Here is a 12,754-nt window from a genome sequence, read left to right as displayed (position 1 = left end):
TTGATTGAATTATTGATATTCGATGTTTATTTCAATAACCCTAGTAATATTTGTTAATTCCGGATAATTTAAATCCATTCGAATGTATATCTTCACCCTAAGTCACAGGCTATCATTCCAGATAATAAGGTCCATTCGCATATAGTTTAATAATAAGTTGTTTACAACCTCCTGTCTCGAAGAATCGATAAAACGGTAATTAAGGTCATGGAAATTTTTAGAAAGTAAAATTGTAGCAGAGTTTTAATTTTACCCACCAACCCTCTTCTTGTTTTTAGAACAAATACTGCTTATTTTTTATGTCATTGTAGCTGAAGATAGCCTGCTTGGTACAGCATCCACAACAGCCTATGTTGCCGTGGTGAATAGGTTGTGAATTTTGTTATTTCGCATATTCCGTAAAGACAGCCTGCTGGGCCTCGCGTCCACATCAGCCTATGTCACGATGGTGAATTCTTTGTGCATGTGTATCCCATGAAGACTGCCCACGGGGTCCACCGTCCACACCAGGCTATTTAGTAGCGGTGAATTTTGTGGGTTTGTGCAATCCATAAAGACTGCCTTTTGGGTACAGCGTCGACATCAGCCTATGTCGCGGTGGTGAATTCTGTCTGTTTGCAATTTCCGTCGCACCTCAACGCAAGTAGATGAGTGCAACACATTTTCTTACGCTCATTACATTGTCTATCCTATTGCACGTGTGTGGTAAATTGAAATTCAGGATTTTAATTTGTGCATTGACTTGTATTTGACAAGTAATCGACTTGATTGATATATAAATTGGTTGATTGATGATTGATTGAATTTTATTGATTATTGAATTGGTGATATTCATGCACTTGTGATTTACCCAGTGCATGATCCACCAAATTTGGGTCGTAACATTTGTTGTATTGAATGTCTATTGTGGGGCAGCACTGTGGTAGCCCTAGCATATTGATCACTGCGGCCAGAAGCGTCAAAAAAAAAAAAAAAAAACACACAAAAACAAAAAAAAAAACAAAAAAAAAAAAAAAAAAAACAAGCAAAATAAAATGTCTTTTGTTTGTTTGTATATAGATCTGAAATATTCATTTTCATTCCTACGTTGATTTTAGGCATCCCTTTCAACTTAAAATAAAAGGTACTACACAATTTGAAACATCTGTTTCATATTTGGATATTTTACTACAAAAAGACATTAATGGTTTCCTTACAGCCCAACTTTATGATAAACGTGATAATGACTACTATTTTATGGTCAATTTTCTTTATTTATGTAGCAAAATACCCATATCATATAAATATGGAATTTATATCTCCCAGTTGATTCGATAAACAAGAGTATGCTTTACGAACGGACAAATCCTTAAGGGAGGTAAGCTATTGACACACCAAGTTCATGAAAAAATGATATTAACAGTCTCCTTTAAAGTCAACACCTCGAAAATTCTGTAGTGAATATAATGACTACGTCAGTAAATACAATCTATCATTCAGTCGCATGCAGTTGTTTTGCATTCAAATTGTTAGGCCATTATTTACACGCTGAATTGTCTTCGCCTTTGTCCATGACACCTGATTTTCCTCTGATGTGTTTAGAAGTCCGTGTTAGCTCTACTCAAAACCTGTATTGTTTCAATGGACTTTTAGCTTGATTAGCGCCGTATTTCACATACATCCAATATTCTTAAAATACACATTCTTGTCATTGGGATGGTTCATGTTCTATCAAACCTCTTTCTTTATTCATCACTAATATATTAAAAGCAGTGAAGGAGAAACTTCAGGAGTACTGTAAAACAATACAGTCGAGAAGTCGTGTAAATCAGATGTGGATACTTAAAAATTCTAATGCAAAGAACTTTTGGAAAATTCGAAATCACAAAATATTGCTAATGTTAATAACATTAAAACTTACGGCCATTCCCCACGATAAAATTAAGTCCAGGTTTTTTTTTTACAACATTGACACCTCCTTTTTCAATAAAAATGGAACTCGTCAATTTACTTACCTTTTCATTGGTCATTTGCTAAATTACTTTTTTAAAAGCCGCCTTCGTGGCGCAGTGGTACAGCGTCTGCTCTAGAGTTGCAGAGTAAGGAGTTGATGCAACATATAATATATAGATTACAGTGTTATACATATGTTACTTCTGAGATTCAGAAATGTTTTGAAGACGGGGGATGGTGAGACATCAGCAGTAAGATCAGAGGCGTAGTAATAGAGGGAATGTCCACACCACCACTTTTGAAAAGGGGGCGGTCAAGAGTATCTTTGTGCCCCTTCCTCCATATTTTTTTTACCTGAGTAAATATCTCCCGAAAATAATGGCGAATACTCGTAGTTGGAATATCAAATCTTTTTTTTTTTTCTTTTTACTTGTCAAATATTTTACTTGGTTTACCCCCCCCCCCCCCCCCCCTTGAACTTTTTGACTTAGCTTATGCATATTGTCCACGATAATGAGGAATGTGAAGCAAAAATGATATTACATCCTTTTAAGTAATAAGACGTTAAATCTGATCTGCTGATATTGAAATTTTATCTAATATTCTGTCATCATTCACTGTTTATATTTTTTTTTTTTTTTTGGGGGGGGGGGGGGGGGGGGGTTCCAAGTTGTGGAGATTCACGGAGACCTATTTGAGATTCACGTCTATTTGGCGGATCCTATATGTTTACCACATAGTGTCAGAACGTCAAACCAGAGTTTACAAAACAAAAAAAAAGTTTACAGAGTTTACAAAGCCAGTTCACTTTTATTATCTTTTTACTTAGGATTGATCAACGAATAGGCCTAATACTAAATATGTACATTTATATTATTAATACAACATTGAAGCAATGTCGTTAATTATTTTCCTCATCACAATATTTATTATGTATACTTTACAAGCATATAATTTTTATTTCAAAAAGAGATTGATGATTTTTTTTTTTTGGGGGGGGGGGGGAGGGCGGGGGTAATAAATAGAGGATATTCAATGTTTTATAGTTGATATGGAATTTTTTTTTATATTTTCATGAGTGCGAAGCACGAAGGAAAATATCAAAAATCCTGTCTCAACATACAATACACATTTCTTGGCAAAATTTATGCTTGAAATACACCTTAAGTAATGGTTATCATATTGTAAACTTTAGATATTAAACTTTCATTCTATACCCAAAAAGGATCACATGTCAACTGCTTTTACTAATGCTGACCTTCACCTTTATTTGTGACTTCCGTAGAATAAAGAGCTCCAAAAGTTTTTAATTCTACCACATTGATGATAACGCAAAAATTACATATTGTAATTTAAGATTCCATGCCAAATTGGTAAATTAAAATGTTTCTTTCTTTTAATAAACAGAAGAAATATATAAATTATTAAGTGATAAGTACAGTATTAGTTCTTGATATTCGTCATAGAGGCAAGGAATTATCAAAATATGATCGTTAAAGCCTAACAAATGGTTTCATATCCACATGATTTATTCGGAATATTTAGAATAATGGGATTATATTTCTATGCATTTTTTATTGCGACAAATATCACGCAAACATTATTATAATTTTAACAAATTCAAGAAAGCTTGAACAGGGCAGTTAAATAAGCCAGAGTATATCATTTTTTTCTGATCTCCTTGTACAAGTTGACAAAATTTTGATGTTGTATACATTCCATTTGAAGATGACACTAATTCTATTTTGCAATTTTAAGGTATAACACAACAACATGAGGCGGTCACAAGTTTCCGTATATTTGTCTTCGGTCTTTCCAATAAACAATACTAATCAAAGACATAACACAAAAAACTAGTATGCTGTTCCATAAAATCTTTATCACGCATACTTCAAACAAATTTGATCGACTTGCTTCTGTATATTTCTTATAAATAATGGTCTATTCTTTACTTAGATATATCAATTCTAGATCAATTTTTATCTCTTTATAACGAGATAACTAACTCGTTATAACGAGATAACTAACACGTTATAACGACATAACTAACTCGTTATAACGAGATACTAACTCGTTATAACGAGATAAATAACTCGTTATAACGAGATAAATAACTCGTTATAACGAGATAATTTTCTCGTTACAACGAAATAATTTTCTCGTTATAACGAGATAACTAACTCGTTATAAAGAGATAACTAACTCGTTATAACGAGATACTAACTCGTTATAACGAGATAACTAACTCGTTATAACGAGATATTAACTTGTTATAACGAGATACTTACTCGTTATAACGAGATACTAACTCGTTATTACGAGATAATTATCTCGTTAAAACGAGTTAAATTTTTTTTTGTCTTGTCAAAAATGAGCCTATCCGGCTTTCGTAAAGACTGAATTTCTTGTTGGGGTGAATTAAAATATACTGGAAATACTGGCTATGTTTCTGATTCAGGAAAAAAGGGGGACTCTTAATTATATCGAATGGCAAACAAACATGCATATAAATAGTTAGAGTGAAGGAAGGATATTTCTTCTCTAACCAAAGACTTACACTCTTTCTGGCTTTAATAGAGTTCTTTGACAATAATTAGTTAACTGGGTAATAAAATGACAAGTGTTGAGCAAATTACAAAATGTCTGGAAAAAAATTGATAAGATGGACATGAAAGAAGGATAAATTAAATAATTACATGAATGTTTTTATCAGGTATTAGAAAATGTTGAGGGTAATTCAAAGTTTGGAATTCATATCAAGGAAAATAATCGATAAACACATTTAAACTGAAAACAAAAGTTCAAAATAAAATTTGTAAAAAAAAGAGTCAATTTTGCACAGTAATACTTTCATCGACGGGTTAAACGTGTTTGTGGGCTCAGTACAATAATAGATGCATTAGATTTTAAAATATAAAGTTATAATGAAGACAACTTTGAAAGAAAAACCAATAAATTTTCCAAACCAAATACCAGCTTACTATCTGCAAACAGTAAAGGGATCAGGAAAAAATATAAAGCTTAATGCCAAATGACGCAGAGGATGGGGTAACGCTATATGCTCCGGTAATTTCATACATTTACATTTTTGTGCTCTTAAAGAAAGATAACGGCAAAAGAAAGTCTCGTTTTCTCTCTGTAGTCTTTTTCGATCAAAATAACATTCATTTTTTTAGAACTTTGAAGTTAGGCAAAAGCCCCCAATTTCTTATCTAACATAAGTATTAATAATATGTTATACCTCTATTTTCCCCTGCAAATAAAGATTTTCTGCAATGACATTGTTTTGACTTTAATGAATTTTGCCATACAATATGTAAAAGGTTTTTTTTCATATATCATTCCCAGACCCATCTAGAGATTCCGATACATAGTAAAATATGAGTATAGATATTTGCATTATTAAAAAGTTTACCATCTTTGGATTAAAATATTAAACATGCTAAACATGAAAAATACTCATTTTACTTAAGGAGGCACTCTTCTCATGTTTCTTGTATTTAAAAATTAATGAAATTGTCAGAGATTCAAGAAGACATTATCATTAAGTGATGGTATCAATTAGATTAAATTTGACTGTTTTATTTTAAAAGCAAGGTCAGGTCAAGGTCATTATCATTTTTCTTGACCTTAAGAATAAAAAATTACTGTTGCCAATCATACCATGCCTATTTCTATTTCGAAAGATTAAATGTTTTTCTTTTTGCATAAAAAGATATTACCATATAGGATCTAATAGATTATACTACCAAATTGAAAATAATAATTTAACTGAAAACATGGTCTGGCAGTAGATATTTGCCATCATCTGTTGTCACGCACTCGGAATAATTGAAACGAAACAACAAATCCACAGACTATCCCATCATGAACCTGGTAGAACTCCAAAACGGGTAACACTGTTTCTAATTTCTGCAAGGCACTTTCTGACATCTACTGACTTATTGAAATTTGGTGTATAAGAATCGGATTGTGTTTCGCTCACAGTAATGATTGGGAGTAAAATATAATGCGCAATCAGAGCAGCATGTAAAAGCATCTCAGTCATCATTTTAGCAGTGTGCGTGTACGAAGGAATCAGCCCTTAAATACAAAAAGAACACTTCATATGCAAATCTGTAAATGGCTTCCAAGGTTCAATAGTTTTGAACTAGAATTTTTTTCCTTCTCAACGACAGAGGGCTTGGATTTTTTTTATCACTTATCAGCTTACAAAAAAAACTTTGAAATTATCGAGCATTTCTTTTCAGATTATTAAACAATGAGATGAATAATTGATTTTTAATGATTAAAATTGAAATATTAATTTTGAATTATAAAAACATAATAATAAATACAATGGTTACTATTGAAATCTTTATGTCACTCAAAAATGAAAATTATTAGATACAAATTTTTTTAAACGTTTTTATAAGAGAATGTTTTAGAAGAATTTGAAAGAATAAACAAATAGAGAGATGTTATGGGAAAGCGCGAATATTTCAATAATGTTTCATTCATTAAAATATGGTTATGTAGTTAGAGTTTGGCTTGCACCATAGTTAACATTTTTGGCATTCTAATTGTATATAGAATATTTGATAAATATCACTTAATTTTTTTAGGTCAGTTAAGAAACTTTTAGACACTAAGTAGTTCTCATTTCTTAGTACATGTATTTTATACAGTTAGGGTTATCGAGCCTTGGAAATGAAATAAAATAAACTGGTATCAGCAGTATCAATCTAACCATTCTTAACAATTTAATAGATCTAGATAGGTGAACTTCACACAATTTGTATGTATTGCCCTACTGAACTAAACATCAGTGATTTCTTTTTACAAATACTTTGTTGTCTGTGAACATATTTCCCGGGGTAAATATTAGGTACCCTATGCTAAAAATTAAATAGATAAGTTTTTTTTATTTGTAACTTAATACAAAATAAATTTCTCAATGTCCAAGAAGAATTTCGCTTAAGTGTATAGAGGGTCCATAAACAAATCTTACATAATCTTACATAATCACTGTCTTCTTCAAACTGATGATCACCTTCAAAACGTAGCTTGTGACGTTCGTAAATTTGTTCAGGAATCTTGCGCCTTTAAATCTTCCTTTCAAGCAGAAATTCAAAAGTGCATTTGATTTCTTGTTACTAACCGATATTTCTATTTTGCACATACCTGATTCATCAAAACCTTGTGGATATATTTCTATAGATAGACATATTTTCAACACCAGTTATCAACTCTTAACTTTTTTATATGTTTGTCTTAAATTTGTTGGTCTACCAAGCGCCTTGTTCATCGCTTAACCAGTCTGGGATTCTTTAAACCTCTTTTTAAAGCTATAAACTAGAGTCCAAGACACTGGTTTAAGGCTTTCAAATTTTTTCATCTTTTTCCTCCTATTGAGAGGAGTCATATCCTGCCAAACACATTACTTAATGATAATTAAATTATCGCCAGAAGTCAACACATTTGAAAATATTTAACGGAAAGTGTTTGTATATATAATATCATAAAATTGTCATTGATGCTGTCTAACAAATGATTTTCCTCACATAATTACTCTAGAGTTTTTAAAAGACTTTGATTTTGTCACATTATATTTCTTTTGTATCTGGCTCAATAGAAACAAAACAAGAGGCCCATTTGTTACAACACTCACCTATGTTACAATTAACTATGGCCCCACTTGTAACCCCACGATACCCCCAGGTTTCATAATTGGACAAACTTCAATCTACATTACCTGTGGATGCTTCCATATTTATAAATATGACTGATCATGTCTTTGCTGTTTCTGAGAAGATTTCTACAGATTTTTCTATGTATTCCTTTGTAAAACTTTAATTGCCCATTGTGGCCCCACCCTACCCCGAGGGGTAATGATTTGAATAACATTGAATCTATAGAACCTGATGATGCTTTAATATAAACACAAATATTCAAGACTTTGTTGCTTCTTTGAAAAACAAAATTTTATAGATATTTCCTATGTATTCTTACGTAAAATTTTGATCATCCCAGGGGATCATCATTTGAACAAACCTGAATCTACACTAACTGTGGATGTTTCCATGTAAATATGACTGATCATGGCTTTGCAGTTCTTGAAAAGAAGACTTTTGAAGATTTTGCCTATTTATGATAATGTTAAACTTTGCTTTTTCCAAGTTATTTATTTAATAGTTTCAAAAGATATTTTAGAGATAAATATTGGATATGAGCTATTTTATTGGTGTATCATTGATTGTATGTTGTTTAACTTCCCGTTCAAGAATTTTTACTCATATAGAGACATCACCATTTACCGGTGAAGGGCTTCAAATTTTGACCTTTACTCGGCATGCAGGGCCATTGAGCTGTGAGGGATCTATCGTGCCAACGCCTGGCCTGACCTGGGGCATCGGTTTTTATGGTCTCATCCGAAGGACCCGCAACTTTCACTTCAAAGTGCCATGCACATGGCGAAGGGACAGTTGCTACCCATTTTTTTTATCGACTAGGTCAGTCGCGGCCGAGATTCGAACTCACGTTGGTGTATCAAGGCAGCAACCATAGACAATGGCCATTCAATTAACGGAAAGTATGACATTACAGTATGAGATGGGGTGCAAATTAAAAAAAAAATATGAATCCAAATATCACAAGTCACAAGAAAATATTTACATCCACTGACTATTATTTCTTTTATTTCTTATAAAAACCATTGCCCGTTAATCTGTCCATAAACAACAATTAGCAAGCCACCTGCATAGATTTCTTAAGCAACGGCTGTTCCATCAATTATGCATACAATGACATACATATATATAGTACAATATTAAACATATTTAATTTACTTTGATTTTTTTTTTTATATATATATATAAAGATATAAATATAAACAATAAAATGTCTTTCTTTGTTTGTTAGTACACTGTAAAACAGTGTTTAGATCCTAAACACAAAACTAAACACATAATTTGTTTCACTTTTTTTACACGTTTAGCTCTAAACATGTCTCATTTCTAAACACATAGACTTCATGCGTTTAGTAGCTAAACATGTTTAATCCCTAAACACTTTTAGCTAACACATAATTTGTTTCACTTTTTTTACATGTTTAGCTCTAAACACGTCTCATTTCTAAACACATTTTAACTTCAGGTGTTAAGTTGCTTAACATGTTTAGTTCTGCAACATTGGTTGCAGAACAATTGTTTAGTACATGATAAACGATTACAAGAAAACTGAATGTATTTGATAAGTTTTCTAGAAATACAGCATATTAATGCACTGGTATGTAGATAACAAAATTTTTAACTTCAAAGGTACCCATTTCACAAGAAAGGAACAACTATCAATAACATCACTGAACATTTAAACATAGATTTATTATAAAGAATTTTAAATCAAATATACATGTATGCTTAAACATAATCATTTTATTACAGTTAATTTCAAAATTAATCAGCTCAGCAAGCAGTTTCTCCTCACATCAGTAACAAAAGGTTCATCAAATTTATTAACCTTCAGCAAGTCCTTCACTAGCAACACATACAGTGTATGATTTGTATCCATCCATGACTGTCAGAAGTTAGGAAGTAATCCATTTCAAATGTACAAGAATGGTATTCAAAACTACCGAACAGTAGACTTTTCAAATTCCAGTTTCCTCTAGAATGTGAGAAATGCTGAATTGTAACAACAAATGCACTTGAACCTGGAGATGACACCAGTTACTCTGATACATGTGTTTTTGCTGTTAAGTTCGATCTGGACCATATCCTGTAAGAAAGAAATTTAAATTATAGTAAAAGTACTAGTATGCTCCTCACTGAAATTTTACATTTGTTTTGATAGACATTATTGTGCAACTTTTTAGTGAAACTCGTTTACCTATTATATAGTACGAATACTGATATAGATGTTTTAAACGAAATTCGATATAGATACTCCTTTCTACCTTTCATGAATGCAAAATAACCGAAGGAAATCTTGATCTACATTCATGTGTAACTGCATGTTTATATTTACGTTGCTCATTGTGGTCAATTCATGTAAAATAAAAATAGCAAACAGACCTTCTATCGTAGTGATGTTGCCTTTCAAATGTCCTTCACAATCTCTTCATGGTTATCACTTTGGTTATCATTCACATCCTTTGATACATCTTCTTTAGCTTACATTCGGATTTTCTTTGTTTCGATAATCGCTCTTATTAACGTTCAAATATATATGAGTCATTTCCGGGAAGATAACTCTGTATTTCAAAGAAAAGTGTTCAATTTCTAAACACTTATATCTAAACACGTATTATATCTAAACACGCTTAGATATAACACATGTTAAGACGTTAGTGTTTAGTTTTTAAACATAATATTAAACATGTTTAGGTCTAAACACGTAATGGAAGTGTTTATTTCCTAAACACAGTTTTTACAGTGTACGTCGCAGTTATTGCAGAAAAAAATTCATATAACCGGGTTATGTATTTTTTTCTGCAACAGCTGCGACATTAATTCCCGTACTAACAACCAAAGAAAGCATTTTATTGTGTAAGTGATATCTTACATAATCCATCAAGTTACATGACCTAAATGCCTATATTTAGTAAAAAATAATGTGGCTGTACAGAATGAGATTGAAATAACTTATATTATCGTGAAAGGCATTTAACTTAAGCATAGCTTATATTGACAGAAAAAGAATCCAACATCAAATAAACAAAAACAAAAAAAGTCAAACTAACAAAAATACAAATATCACTTAGTCTTTCCTTTGTAAGAATTCATGACTCAAATGGTTAATGTTGAACTGTAAGAAAAATCCGTGGAAATTTCAAAATGACAGAAGCAAAATGAATAAGTACATTACCTGACCTCAGCAGACTTAGTATTTTACAAGATGGTCTGTACTTACCTAAGAAAACTACTTGATATTATATTTAAAATATCTATAATATTAAAAAAATAATTCAAGCAGCTGTTACATTGTATTTCAGTCATCTTAAAATTTAATTCATCATTTTTATATTTGTCTAAGATATCATACGATTCAAAAGTTATTTAGAATTAGGTTTAATCCCATGTCGCTAATAAAGCAGTAATCGTATTCCTTGCTATTTTAAATATATCTACTGTAACAGTTTTTTTACAGGGGGGGGGGGGTGCTAATGATCAATTGTTATGTACAAAATCTGCTTTAAGAAAAATTATCATAGCTTGCATTTTTATCGGGGGTCCATATCAAAATCTCTCGGGTTGAGTTTTCTTTACCTTCAAACATTGAAGTTAAGATGATATATTTAAAATTTAAGCCGGTTTTGAAAGGGATTTTTCCACCCCTTTTTGAGGGAATGATAATAAACAGAGCATGATTTACACAAAGTCGATGTAAAAGAATTCACGCATTAAGTTTCCCTAAAATAAAAACCGGAGCACCTAACCAAAACAGTTCTTAACAAAAAGTCAAATCATTTCCATCTCATTCTCGTCAATTGGACTGCCGCTTAATTTAAAAAATATATCATTATACGATTCAATAATTAAATGAATAAAAAAAAGAAAAGAAATTTGTATATCTAATTTTTAATAAGTATACCTGATTGTTGTGTTCTTAAAATCAACCCATTGTCATTTAATAAGATACATGTATACAACATTGATGTAAACAACTATTTCCCGTTAATTACTGTCCACGATATTTTTTTACCCTTGTTCACGCAGTTTAATAAAAAAAATATTTATGTAAATAAAAAAAAAGCAAACAAACAAAGACAAAAATTGTCCTCTCAAAAGATTTTCATCTTGCCGAATCCATTCTCGCTTAGTGATAATTATATGCAGAAAATTCAAATGGGGTGAATATATAAGAGGCGAGACTTACAGGCGATAAGATAAAATGGGGTCCGCTTCATGTTTGAGTGAAAGCGAAGGCGGGTTCGCTCTAGCGGACTCAGTGCTGACCCCGAGCGAACGCACAGCCAACCCAGAGCGCACCCAAACCGCGCCCATTTTTTTTAAATAGCGGACCCCGAGCGAACGCAAAGCGATCCCAGGGTTCCTTTTTGGGGTTCAATCTGGTGTTAGGTTGTGTCCGGTGGGTACTGTACTATGGCCTTTGACTCAATAATGAGATATGCTGACGCCATTTTATCAATTAATAATAGTTACTTTCATTCGATTCCTTATATCTTAGTGAACTCGAAATAAAAGACACAACAGCGTCTGCCACATCTGTTTCTTATTTGATTTGTTTCTGACTATAGACGATAATGGTCCACTTATACATTGTAATTAAACTGTGAGACGGGATGACTGCAGCTTTTCCATCGTCAGCTTCCCCTATTTATGTGGTAATAATTCAACATCACCTGCATATGGTGTTGATTTAATTCGCAAGGGCATATTTTGATTGCGATCATATTCAAACCAAGACAAGCTAATGACATGTCAACATAAACGTTTAATGTTTTCACAAATTCTGCGTTCGCTATAATAAACTTGATAAATAAATTGTAGATTGTAAATGCAACCGTTTTATCTTATTTTGTCTTTCATGTTCCCTACCATTTGTTAGATCACTGCTTTTATACTAACTTTTACTAAGTAGTACTCCGTCTAAATACTCATTACATAGGACTCACATCAGGTGTGACCGATCAACAGGGGATGCGCACTCCTAGGCACGTGATCACACCTCATTTATTTCAAGGGGTCCGTGTTTTTGCCCTGTTCACGATTCGTTATGTTTACTGGATTTCTGAGATTGATCAATGTCCGTAATTTTTACATTTGACCCTTATGTTTTGTTGGAAAATCTTTTCCTTTAAACCTTTAGCCCTATACGTATT

This window comes from Saccostrea echinata, unplaced genomic scaffold, assembly GCF_033153115.1.
Source record: "Saccostrea echinata isolate AGI-Se365-2 ecotype Australia unplaced genomic scaffold, CSIRO_AGI_Sech_v1 ptg000013l, whole genome shotgun sequence".
Lineage (NCBI taxonomy): Eukaryota > Metazoa > Mollusca > Bivalvia > Ostreida > Ostreidae > Saccostrea > Saccostrea echinata.
The sequence above is the reverse complement of the archived record's forward strand: the minus strand, read 5'-3'. Positions refer to the sequence as shown.